The sequence below is a fragment of the Cupressus sempervirens genome, chromosome 2 (genome assembly GCF_028749045.1).
Source record: "Cupressus sempervirens isolate cs-2001-9-10 chromosome 2, ASM2874904v1, whole genome shotgun sequence".
In the NCBI taxonomy this organism is placed as follows: domain Eukaryota; kingdom Viridiplantae; phylum Streptophyta; class Pinopsida; order Cupressales; family Cupressaceae; genus Cupressus; species Cupressus sempervirens.
In genome coordinates, this window is record NC_143119.1 from 212,317,240 (window position 1) to 212,330,882 (window position 13,643).

The window sequence follows — 13,643 nt, forward strand, 5'->3', positions numbered from 1 at the left end:
AATACTTGTAGGTTTTGTTTCTTGTCTTCTTGACTATTTTGGAGTCCAATTGCAACGGTTTAATAGGTGTTAAATCCTTCACCCATTCTATCTCATAAATTTCCTTATTTTTTCTACTGGAATAATGTTGCTATTGTCCCCTTTCAATATTGTGATGTCTTCCACATTGAAGATAGGTGAGATACCTATCCCTTGTGGTAACTCAAGCTCATATGCATTGTTGTCATATTTGTCCAAAATTTTGCACGGACCAATTCTCTTGATTTGGAGTTTACTACCTAGTCCTTTAGGTAACTTGTCTTTGTTTAGGAATGACATGACTAGGTCACCAACCTCAAAATGAATCTCCTTCTTCTGATCTACCTTGTCCTTATATTTGGCCACTGACTTCTCTAGATGATCCTTCAATTGGTCATGTGCTATCTTCATTAACTCTACAAGTATTTCTCGTGTGGCACTTCTTGATTTCATTTCATGAATATCCCTTAGTTCCATGGGTCCCCTTGTGTGAAACCCATACACTGCGTCAAAAGGTGTTCTCCCCATGGAATTTTTATCTAAGTCATTTTAGGTATATTCTTTGTGAATGATCACTTGATTCCAAACTAGACCATCTTGATTTGTTAAAACCCTAAGTAAATTTCCTAAAGACCTATTCACTACCTCAATTTGGCTATTAGTCCAAAGGTTCTAGGTTGATGAATAGGCCAAATGTGTGCCAAGCTTCTTCCACAATGTTCTCCAGAAGTATCCAATAAATTTTGGGTCTCTATCAGTCACTATCGTCATTGGTAGCCCATGAATTCTTACTATTTCTTTGAAGAAAAGGTTTTCAATTTGAGAGGCATCATGATTGCTTATGTAGGGGATGAAGTGCACCATCTTTGTGAACCTATCCACTACTACAAGCACTGTGTCTAATTCCCTGATAGTTTTAGGAAACCCAAGCCAAAATCCATTCTTATACTATCCCAAGGTTTTGTAGCTATTAGTAAGGGTTGATATAACCCTACATTTGATGATGTCCCTTTGTCCCTTTGACAAATTAAATAACTCTCAACATATCTCCTTACCTCATTTTGCATTCCAAGAATATAATAGAGTCTCATCACTTGTTCTAGTGTTTTGTCTACACCAAAATAACCTCCAAGTGTACCATTGTGTTTTTCTTTGATATTGTTTTCCCTCATTGATGACTTAGGGATGCATAGTCTACTACCTTTGAAAAATAGAGCATCTTGCAACACATAACCAGAGAACTCATCATGGAAAGTGTTAGCATAATCCAAACAAATCTTATAAGCCTCTCTAAAATCAAAGTCTACCTTATAAAGGTCTTTGATCTACTCCAATCCCACACTCTACAACTTGACTTCTTGAATTGCATGTATCATTTTGCTCAAAGCACTTGCCACTTTATTGGCAATCCCTTTATTGTGCTTTATAGAAAAAGTAAAGGCTTGGATTTGCTCCACCCATTTGACATGTTTTTGATTGAGCTTTTCTTGCCTATTTAGGAAACTAAGTGCATGATTGTCAATATCGACTATAAATTATTTTGGCATGAGATAGTGCTTCCATTTCTTCAAGGCTTGTAGCATGGAGTATAGTTCAATATCATAAGTTGATTATTTCTGCTTTGTCTCATTCAACTTCTCTGAGAAGACTTTAATGGAGTGATTATCCTAACATAGGACTACCCCTATAGCATTTTTACTAGTATCACATTCCATGGTAAATATCTTATCAAAACTAGGTAACATTAGTGTGGATAATTTTGCAACCTTTGTCTTCAAAAAGTGAAAACTCCTTTCTATTATTTTAGTCCACTTGAATTTTCATTTGACCCTCCTTTGATGGTGTCAAGTATGGGAGCTACTATCCCACTGAACCCCTCAATAAATTTCCTATAAAATGTTTCTATGCCATGGAAACTCCTAACATCACCCACTATCTTAGGACTAGGCCAATTCAAAATAGCTTCTACTTTACTAGGATCCATTTTTAGGCAACCCTTTGAAATCACAAATCTAGGATAAACTAGTTCAAATTTTAAAAACTCACACTTTTCCATATTGATGTGTAAGTTTTCTTCATGTAATTTCCTTATCAACATTCTAAGATGCTTCAAGTGCTATTCTTTTTTCTTGCTAAAGATCAAAATGTCATCCATATAGACTATCACAAATTTATGAATGAATTACACTAATACCTCATTCATCAATATCATAAAGGTTCTAGGAGCATTACTTAAGCCAAAAAGGCATTACTAGCCACTCATACAATCCTTCATTAGTCTTGAAAGTTATTTTTCATTCATCTCCCTACCTAATTCTAATTTGTTGATACCCTAAATTTAAATTAAGCTTGAAATATACACATTAATCTCCTAGATAATCCATTAGATCTTCAATCTTAGGCATGGGAAACCTATACTTGATTGTAATCTTATTGACTACTCTTGAATCAACACATAGCATCCATTTACCATATTTCTTAGGTGCTAAAACTGAAGAGGATGCACATGGATTCAAAATCTTCCTCACCAATCCTTTTTTTAGTATTTCCATCACTTATCTATTTACTTCCTCATTTTTTTGGGGTGTGAGTTTTTACACAGGTTTATTTGGCAATGTTGCACCAAGTACCAAATCAATTTGATGGATTATGCTCCTAATAGGTGGTAATACCTTTGGTTTTTTCTCTACAACCAGTGAGGGGTATTGTCTTAACAAGTCTTCAACCTCCACAAGTAGTGGCTCTATGTCCTTGACCTCATCCTTTGGCTTTACTATTAAAGCATACCCCTAAAAATCTTCCTCCTAGGTCATCTATAGGAATTCTTTACCCCTAATTAGTCTAACTACATTGTCATCATTGTCTTTCACCATGTGATGAGGTAGTGGATCCATTTTAAACTATCTACCACCCTTCTCTATCAAATAAGTGTTCTTTTTTCCATTGTGTTGGGCTTTCACATCATATTGCCATTGCCTCACAAGGATTAAATGGTAGGAATCCATAGGGATGATTCCACATAGGACTCTATCCTTGTATTCACCTAATTCAAAATCTAGTCATGCTTGCTCTTCTACTATAAAACTTTGTCTCTTATTCAACCATGAGATCTTATGAGGGGCTACATGGGGTAATCTTTTGAGTTTAAATTTCTCATCCATTTTTAAAGATAAAACATTCTTTGTGGATCCAGAATCAGCTATGATTTTTCATAGCTTTCCGTAGGCCTTACCTTGAGTCCTGAATATAGACTTCCTTTGTGGTGGCTTTGACTTCAAGGGAATCTTCAACATAGTCCTTCTTAGCATCATGTTCTCCCCATAAAATATCGATTTTGTACTCCCAACTTGGGCTACACTGTTACTACTACAAGCCTCATCATTCATGATCAACTAGTTTATTCTATCTCTAGCATTCTTTGGGGGGTTTGTGGTTTTAAGCGGGCATTGAGGCATTGTATGGCCTAGTTGCCCACAAGAATGACACTTTAGGACTCCATTTCCTCTTCCTTATCGACCTTTATATCCTTTACCTCTGCCAAATGATCTCCTCTAACCTTTGAATCCTTCACCACCCCTATGAGAACCTTCACCCTTGTTGTCTTTATCATTCCTATGTTCATTATGATGATGTTCTTCTAGTCTCCTATCATAATTCTAGGGAAATTTCCTTTTCCGCTTTGCTGATTATTTCTTCACCCTCTTCCCCTAATTGAACTCTCTCATCTTCTCTTTATCTTCTCTTCAATCTTAATAGCCAACTAAAAACATTTTGGTAATGTATTGGAGCAAAAAATGTTTACTTCCTCTTGGATGTTGTATCTTAGGCCAATTAGATATATAGTCACCTTCACATTCTTTGGTTCTATCATCCTTGACCTTATACCCAACCTATGGAATTCTTCAATATATGAGCTCACATTTAACTCCATCCTCAAGTTTTTTCTTCTCATGTGTAATTTGACTTCATAGTCCTTAGGAACATAGGTGTCCCTAATCATGTTTGACATTACCTTCCATGAGGTAATCTTTCTCTTTTCTTCTCTTTCTCTTTCTTCTTGAATGAAGTTCCACCATGTAAGGGATGCTCCCTTCATCCTTGACTATGCTAACCTCACCTTTTTTTCCCTCTATTATCCATGGAATTCAAAGTGACTCTCAAGAGCCTCCATCAAATTCATGATAGCATCAAGGTCCATCTTCCCCCAAAAATTGAAATGTTAATTGATTTCTGACCAAAGGATTCTATAGATTTTATGAGGGTTGCCTAGTCTGCAAGAATTTTTTCATACTCATCATCCACATATTTTTCCTCCTTCTCTTCGATCTCTCCTCCTTTATTGAGATCTTCCTTGATCTTCTCTATGGTCTTCTCTACTACCCCAACCCTGTTTTCCAACTATTTAAGCCTCTCTTTCAACAACATATTCTCATCCTTTTGTTCTTTGAACTCCTTTTCTAGCTTTGCATTCATCACCATCTTTTCCTTCTCTAATGTAGAACACTAATCAAGTGTGAATATCCAATCTTCAAGCTCTAAACTGAGCTTTGATACCACTTATGATGCAAGTAGTGGGTGTAAACACCAAAGACTCTCTCTCAATTCCTTTCTTGAGCTTCTCCTAAGCCCTACCTATATTTCTTCTAGTCCCTCAAGACCTACCACAAGGTAGAGATGTAGTGAATGATCTTTCTAGTCTTTCTCATTCACCTTCCAAACCCACCTCTACCTTCTAGGTACACAACAAGCCTTCAAAAGGCATCAAAACATCAACTTACATCTTACTCCCTTGCACCCTCCAAGATCTCAACAATTATTACACTCCCTTATACTACCTTCCATTCCTCCATAAAATTTCAAGACCAACCAATAGTTTTTGGGCACTCTCCTAAGCTCAAACAACAAATTGCACTAGGAGACCTAATTGGGGCCTCTTCCTTATAGCCATATTTCACTAGCTTCTCCATAAAATCTAAAAATCTTGCAAAGAAGCTATCAATTTTTTTTTAGGAATCTTTCATAATTCATTGAACCCTAACAAAATCCAAAATATGGAACTTGGGTTTGTCCTCCTTACCCATCAACTAGCAAGCCCTAATTTAGGCCTAATAAGGGCTAATACCACAGTTTTCTCTAAAAATTACCTTATCTTATAACCCACTTCACAACTAATAATTCCAAAACCTAGGGCATCTCAAACCATCTCCAAATTCATGGTTTCAAGCATCCATTCCACCTATGTTGTTCTCTACTACATTTTCTTTAATTGTATGCTTGCTAAGTACATGAAGATGCTTAGCCTACTGGCCTCCAAGGAACTCCATGCTGGTGGGTAGTGTGAAAATAAATTCTAAAAACTTGGACTCCATGTTATACCCCATCTTCACACCAAGTTTCATGGTTTTCCACTATGGGATTTAGGAGGGAGAGCTCATTTAGCTTCAGACCCTAGTTATAGGTTAAGGTAACCAGTGAACACAAATAAAAGAAAAACTTTGTTCAAAAACTTATCTAAAATGACCAAATGATTCATTACATCCCCTAAAAATAAAAAATGAAACTATCTATATTGAAAACATGTACAAACTAATACTAACTGCAAGAAAATGTCAAACTTTACTTATTTCCCTGCACAAACTTTCCCACCAAAAACACGAAATTTATTTATTGCATCAAATACTCAACTCAACAACCCTTTCCTTGGTTGGAAAACAAAAAGATATAGGTAACATCATTTGACCTTTCACCTTCCTATGTTCTTCATCAATCATTCAATGGAAATTATTGTTGGCCTTCCAAATGTTGTCAAAAATTTGCACAATTGCTCAGCAACAAAAAATGTTGCTTGGGAACTTTTTGTTGGAATACTTTACAATAATTGAGAGTGTTGGGCTGAATTAGTTATCCAAGGTCCAAATGTACAAATAAATTTTTTTAGTACTACAACTTATTCTTATGCATGCATTGATCATTCAATATCTTAAACATATACATATTCTTGTCCTATATCAAAATAAATTTACAAAAATGTAAACATGTAATGCCACAAAATCAATCACACATTTTGACACCCATTTTGGGAAAAACCATTAGAAACTTGCTACTAATTTTTACTCTTCAAAAATTTTCACTCACCAATGAGGAGTTCATAGTTGTTATTCATTTTCTTGGTTCTTTTGTTGTTTTTATTTCACGTTCTTTCTGAAGACACCATTTGGTGCTCCCCCCTACTAGTGTTTTTCCTTTGTACTATTTCTAGTCTCTTAGATCCTCATTGGTCCCCTATTGAACATTAATAAATTTATCTTATCTTATCTTATCTTATCTTATCTTATCTTATCTATAATCCTCTTTGAATCCACCTCAAAATGGTTTATCTTGAATTTTGTGCCACCAACTCATCATAGTAATCTTCCATATGCTTTACACAATTCAAGAAATCAACTTTGTTAGCTTAGATTCATTAAATATTTGATCTAACTCATTTTATTGGTACTCAGCAAAAACACTTTGTTTGCTCAAAAAATATTGTCTTCTAATTTTCAGCCAACACTAGGTTGTTCGACATCCACTAAGTCTTTACTAGCGCTTGACACACACTAACTTTCTTCACTCGGCACCAACTGGATTTCTCTTGCTCAGCACATGTTGTCACTTACGTTTCCACCCTTGTCCAAGGCCTATGCATGAGGACAACCTAGTGAAACATGGAAATAACCTCCAAGCTATGGGACTTGAACTGTGAGGTTGAGTCTCCGGAGAAGGTCGGCTTCCTCTTACTATCAGGGTGCACCTAACTACTCTTGGAGAGGAAAAGGGAGAAGGAGAGCATGAAAGAAAATCTACCTAGTCTAATCTAAAGAGGTGATGCACCAAAATAGAGTGTTTAGACCAATCCCTGCCCATATATGCACTACCGAACCAGAATGAAACTAAGGATATACACATCCAGACTTGCTTTGATCTAATAACCACATGTAGATCAGAAAACCAAGATGAATGACACAAGGAAAGAGGTTCACTTATATATCATTCACAGGCCAGCAGAGATACAGTCATGCAGATTACAGATTTTCACAAAATAATGGCAAAGGCAAAGAGTTCTTGCACTTTCATACCACTGGCTAAAGGAGATAAGTGGAGAATCATACAGTTCAGAGGCACAAGGGAATTTACATAGGAATTGTAGAGCAACAGCAGAGAAAAGTCAGAGAAAGGTCGACTAACAAAATTTACAAAAGTTTCCTTTATAGTTCAGGCATAACTGATATCTCTTCCAACTAAAGTAACCTTGCAGCTACCTGCCATTAAGTTCTATAGAGGACAATCAAGGGAAAATCTGATCTAGATGCAGATTCAGACACAATGATTTGGAATAGGGCCCTGAGAAGACCAAAATGATGCCATAACTGCACTCTGACCCAGTAGATGGATCCACTATGATGATAGAATGTCCCTTCTATGTTTATCACTCATTTTGGAGTAGCTGAGCATTGATCACAAGATCAAATTTCATCGAAAACTTGATTTCTTTTGTTTCTAGTTCATGAATCAGCAGGTCAAAGAGTCAACAAGGTCCCACAAGCCATGCAGGCCATGCAGGCCAATCACCTCCCTTCGTTTTGCCACCTGGGAATTCTTTCTATGGTTGACCACTTTCCTTTTTTTGATTGCGTGATATGTCGCTATGGGAAAATACTCAAAATTCATGATAGCACCATAGCACCCAGTGGCGAACTTCTATTCAACTAACCGCGCCACCCTTTAAACTATTAACATTAACTATGATGTCTCCAAACCTGACCACAACATTAACTATCAGTCGTTAACTGTCAACCTTGGCCGCGCCAGCAAGACACATGTCATCAAGGCGCTATGTCGCTATGGTATACAGTGTGCAACTTTTGATGGCGAGATAGCGCTAACCATTGATCTTCCTAAAATCTGACGATTGTGAAGACTCATCATAATACTGTGCTTGTTCTTACTCGGGCCCATCATACCTGTCGCCATCTTGGAAACTGTACCACACTTTGAATGACACCTAGAAATCCTTGGAACATACACCTTGGTGAGACCCAGCTCCCTAATCCATGTGGTGAAAGGGTACTATGTCGGTATGGTTAAAATTCTTGTAGTTCTCCATAGTGAGATAGAGCCTGTCGTAGATCTGCCTTAGATCTATGGTGCTCAAACTCTTTGCAAGATTGCATACCTGGTTAATTGGATGGGCCAATCAGATCTGCCTACGTACTCTCACCTATCTGACAGCTACCATGGAAGACAAGCCACCTGTTTTATCCAGTAGCCCACAAGATGAAAATGGACCCACATGCCACGCATCACTGAGGCGCTATGTTGCTATGGTATCCACCGTGCAACTTCCCATGGCGAGATAGTGCCCATCGTTGATCTAAACTGATCTAATGGTGAGCACCCTTGTCTAGACTTCTCAATGTATAGCCAATAAGAACCTGCCATGTGCCAACTATCTGACGAATCCTCACTGATATCTGATAGGGCACACCTAGGACTCACCGAACACATGGCAGAAGGGCACTATGCTGCTAACGGTGAGAAGCTCAAATTTTTTGATAGCGCCATAATGCCCACCATGAAATTGGAAAAACTTGACATCAGAGAAACAATTGAGAAAAAGGGGACCCACCGGACACGCAGAAGAAGGGCGCTATGTCGCTAATGTATTCACTGTACAATTTCTCATGGTGAGATAGTGCCAACCATTGATCTGCCTTAGATCTACGATGGAAGGCTTGCGGGCCACAGAACGTATTATAAGGTTTGATCGGGTATTAAAATAATACTAACTCTGCACACTAGCTATTGGCGAGTAAACATTTAAAATTTGAATCCTAGCGGGGCATAAAAATGATAACATTTCTGGTGACTCGTAGGGGACATAAGCCTGCTATGTGTATGACCAGTGGCCTTATGTATCCATTGGGCTATGGAGTCAAAAATGGGTCCTGTGCATACTGTGAAACCCTAACCCTACTTGTGAGAGGTCAAAACATGAAAACCCAAGAAAACTCTGCAACCGCAACTAGAACCAGAAACAAAACTTCCTCTGCAACTTGAAACACCTCAAAATCTACTACCTCATAGGAAGACAGCTGTGCCGGCGCACTTCTTGAAAAGCAGGAAAAAATAGAAGGAAACTAAACTATTTATACACAAGAACTCGACCTTCATCAGAAGCAAGCTTTAAGATAAATCCCATTGACTAGAATGGGAAAAACTTCACCATTTGGCCTGCTCAATTGAAATGCATTGGCCTGCTTGCAATTGGCAATCAGATAGGGGCCACTCCATAATGCATCAAATTTTGAGTGTCTTCTTGGTTTTTCCCTATCTGCATCCCACTTTAGAACTAAATCTCCTTCTCTGAAGATTCTAACCCTAGCTTTCTTATCAAAATTCCTCTTCATCTGCTACTGATGTATCTCTAGGGTCTACATAGCTTTATTTCTTTTTTCTTCAAGCTCCATCATCTCTACCATTCTTACTGTCATAGCATCATTTTGAATTAGTTCCAACTGATGAGCTAACTCTAGGGCTAGGAACTCCAATGAAATTGGAAGCCTTGTCTCTCTACCATATACTAGTACAAATGGAGAGTTCCCTAATGATATTTTAGGTGTTATCATGTCTACCCATAGTATAGTCTTCAGCTTCTTATGCCAACATCTTTGGTTATCTTCTATTGTCCTTTTCATGATCCTGATCAGGTTCTTGTTGGATGACTCAACTAGGCCATTACCCTGGGGATAATAATTTGAGGATGTGCTCAAATAGATATTGTGATCCACTGCCCATGCACAAATCTAAGCTCCAACAAAAGACTTTGCATTATCTAAAATAATGGTTGAAGGGGCACCAAACTTGGTCACAATTCCATCAAGGAACTCAACAACTGAAGATTTAGTGGCATCCTTCAATGCAAGTGCCTCTGTCCATCTGGTAAAGTAATCTATAGCAGCTAAAATCCATTTTTGACTAGAACTGGAAGGAGGATTGATAGGGCCTATGAAATCCAACCCCCATTGAGAAAAAGGTTGATCTATCTGGATAGGATGGAGGGGAAGAGCTGCAAGCTTCTATTTACCAGAGAAGAAGGCACATTTTTCACACTTCCTCACATGTCTATGGCAATCATGGAACAGAGATGGCCAATAATAACCAGCCCTCATGATCTTCATTGCAGTTGTCCTTGTTGAGAAGTGACCACCATCAGGGCCATCATGAAGCTCTTTGACTACTCTTTCATCTTGGTCTATGTCAATGCATCTTAGTAGGGCTCCCTTAAAATCTCTCCTAAATAGGATACCATCAATCATGAGATAAGGGATTGACTATAATCTATATTGTCTCCTTTTAGTTCTGTCCAATCCCTGAGGGTATCCATCCCCTAATAAGAAACACCTCATGTCATCTATCCAGCTCCTTGGATCATCCTTTCTTACCTCTTGTTGTTCTGTTAACACGATAGCAACCTCTTCATCAGATTCTTGGCATGATAACATCTATTTGCACAACCCCTTTCCCCTTACCAGCTTGGTAATCTGGATGTCAACGTCATATTCCATCACTTTAGTAATCCAACCAGCTCTCTTTTCACTAATATCCTTGTTTAGCAGGAAATCCTTTTCACTGGCATGGGGTATTAACAAATGGATTTTATTATGGGATAGGAGGTGTCTGAACTTTTTAAAGGCTCTGATGACTGCAAGGGCTTGCTTCTCTACAAAGCTGTATTTATCTTCATATTCTTTAAGCCCTTCACTAAAGAACGCTATGGGCTGCTCTTCATCCTTATTGTTTTTTTGAGTCAAAATAGTAGAGATGCTCAACTTACCACCTAGGGTATAGAGGATGAAATCCTTTTCAAAATTTGGGTTCATGAGAGTAGGGGTTGAGGCTATGGCTGCCTTGATCTCTTCAAAACTTTCCTTCCCTTCCTTAGTCCATGCAAAGACCATACCCTTCTTGAGCATAGCTATAAGAGGTTTCACCATGGTAGCAAGATTGGGAATAAATCTTCTTACAAAACTTATCCTACCAAGGAAACTTTGTAGCCCTTTCTTGTGTTTAGGAAGAGGGAGGGCAAGTATTGCTTTTGTCCTTTCTGAATCAATGGTCAGACCATCTTCAGATATAATGTGTCCCAATAGTTTCCCTTGATTGGTGGCAAAGACACACTTGCTTGGGTTAAAGGACAACCCAAACTCTCTACATCTTAGGAATACCAGTCTTAGATGATCAAAATGATCTTCTGCATTCTTAAAATACACTGTAATATCATCAAGGTAGACTAAGACAAACCTGTCAATCAATTTTTTGAAGGCCATCTCCATTGTATTCTGAAATGTAGCACCTGCATTGGTTAGCCCAAATGGCATCTTGCAATAAGCATAGGTGCCCCATTTAGTGGTAAATGCAATCTTATATTTATCAGATTCTTTAACCAACACTTGATTATAACCAGAGAATCCATCAAGAAAAGAGAATCTCCTTGAACCACTGACCTTGGACAGAATTTTCTCCATGGAAGGGAGAGGATGGTGATCTTTAAGGGAAGCTTGATTAAGGTCCCTAAAGTCCACACACAATCTGATTTCTCCATTCTTCTTCCTAACAGGGACTAGGTTGGCTACCCATGATGAGTTCTTGATGGGAAAAATTATATTAGCCTCAATCAACTTGGATAGCTCTTTTCTTATTAAGGGTTCAATTTTAGGATCCATTGGTCTCTATTTTTGTCTTACTGGTTTTACATCATCAACTAGATCTATGGTATGCTGAAATAACCTTGGGTCAAAACCCTTTAAATCATCATATGTCCAAGCAAATACATCGTTAAATTCTTGACATAGATGAATAAAATTTTCTTGCTTAGTTTTAGAACATACCTTTCCCATATTTAAGGATCTTCCATCAGCAATCGTGACTGGAGTGTGATCATTTCCATCAGCAGCTAGGTTCATGCCTCTACCTCTTTTTTGGTCATCAGTATTAAAGACACTCTCCAAGGTAATGAGACCTTTAGGCAACTTGTTGGAGTTGAGGTTGATGATCTGATCGCCATACTGGTCTTGCAGTCTTGACTGGTTTCTATCTGAGAATTCTACCTCATTCTGCAAGAAACTCACAATTTTCTCATCAGACTCAAACACTTTCCAATGAGTGTTGTTGTCAGGGATGGCAGGCCTCACTACCACCTTGATTTTCTACTTCTTCTCCTCCTCAAGATTCCTTGGCACATCATAAGATGCACCTATTTTTGCAAGTCTATCAACATGTCTATTTGCTTTCCTAGGGGTGCTTTGAATATTAAATGCATTGAAACCTTCAAGAAAATCCCATACTCTATGTTTATAAGACTTGAACAGACCATTCTTGGTAATGTTTTGATTTCTCGCTTGATTAACCACCAACTCACTATCTCCATATACTTTCAAGGCTTGAATTCCTCTCTTTTGGGCAAGTAGGAGACCTTGAATCAAGGATTCATATTCGGCCACATTGTTTGTGCAACTGAACTGGAGCCTAAATGAGAAGTAGTATCTTATTTGTGTAGGAGAGATCAACATAACACTAGCCCCTAATCTATTTCTATTCCTTGAGTCATCAAAGTACATACTCCATATCTTGCTCATATCTCCATTAGTCCCTACAAGATTGGGGACTATAACATCCTTTTCTAAAATAAAGTATGTACTAAGGCCTGTCTCAAGAGTTTCTGACATAGGCTCAAACTGATATGCATTTTCCCACTCATCCAAGAAAAAGTCAGGTATCTCTGCTAAGGAAGTGGTGGGCTCATTCACTATGTCATTTTCATCCATCTCTAGGATAGGGCAATTCATGTTGATGGGATTAGGGGTGTAAGTTTCAATATGATGGAGGGCTTGAGGCTCTGCTCTGATTGAAGAATTGGTTCCATATCTTGTTTTAAAATACATATATGACCAATCAAAAGATATGAAACCACCTATTTGGGCAGTGAAGTCTCTTGACAAACAGATGGAAAAATATGGCTTGACTTCAACAATAGAGATATCTTGGATTACAGTACAACCAGGGCATGCATGTAGGGTCATCTCCACATTCCTAAGAATCCCTATAGTCCTGACAATACTACCATCCAACTATAATACATCCCTAACAATGGGCTCATATTTCATTCCCAAAGCATCAACAACACACCTAGGCATTACTGAACTACTGGCCCCTAAATCAATCATGCAAATATGGACTAGTTTTCCTCCTATAATTAGGGAAACATAGAATGGAGGAGGTCTAACCCTTTTACTTGTTTCTTCCTCCCTTGATGGTTGTACTAGGCCTGTGGAACTTTCCATGCTAGGTGTCTGATCATTTGGTTCAATTCTTTCTAACTCTACCTGCAATAACCTCCTTTGCATTGGTATAGTAGCAACAACATCCCACATGGAGATATTCACATTTGTCTTCTTAATTTTCTCTACCACACTAAATGGCATAGCAGATGTTTTGGTAGAAACCTTGGGGGCTGCAACTGTATGAGGTTGTGATGGAATAACCTGAGGATCACTTGTATCTTTTCTGCTTTGATTTTGTCTTTG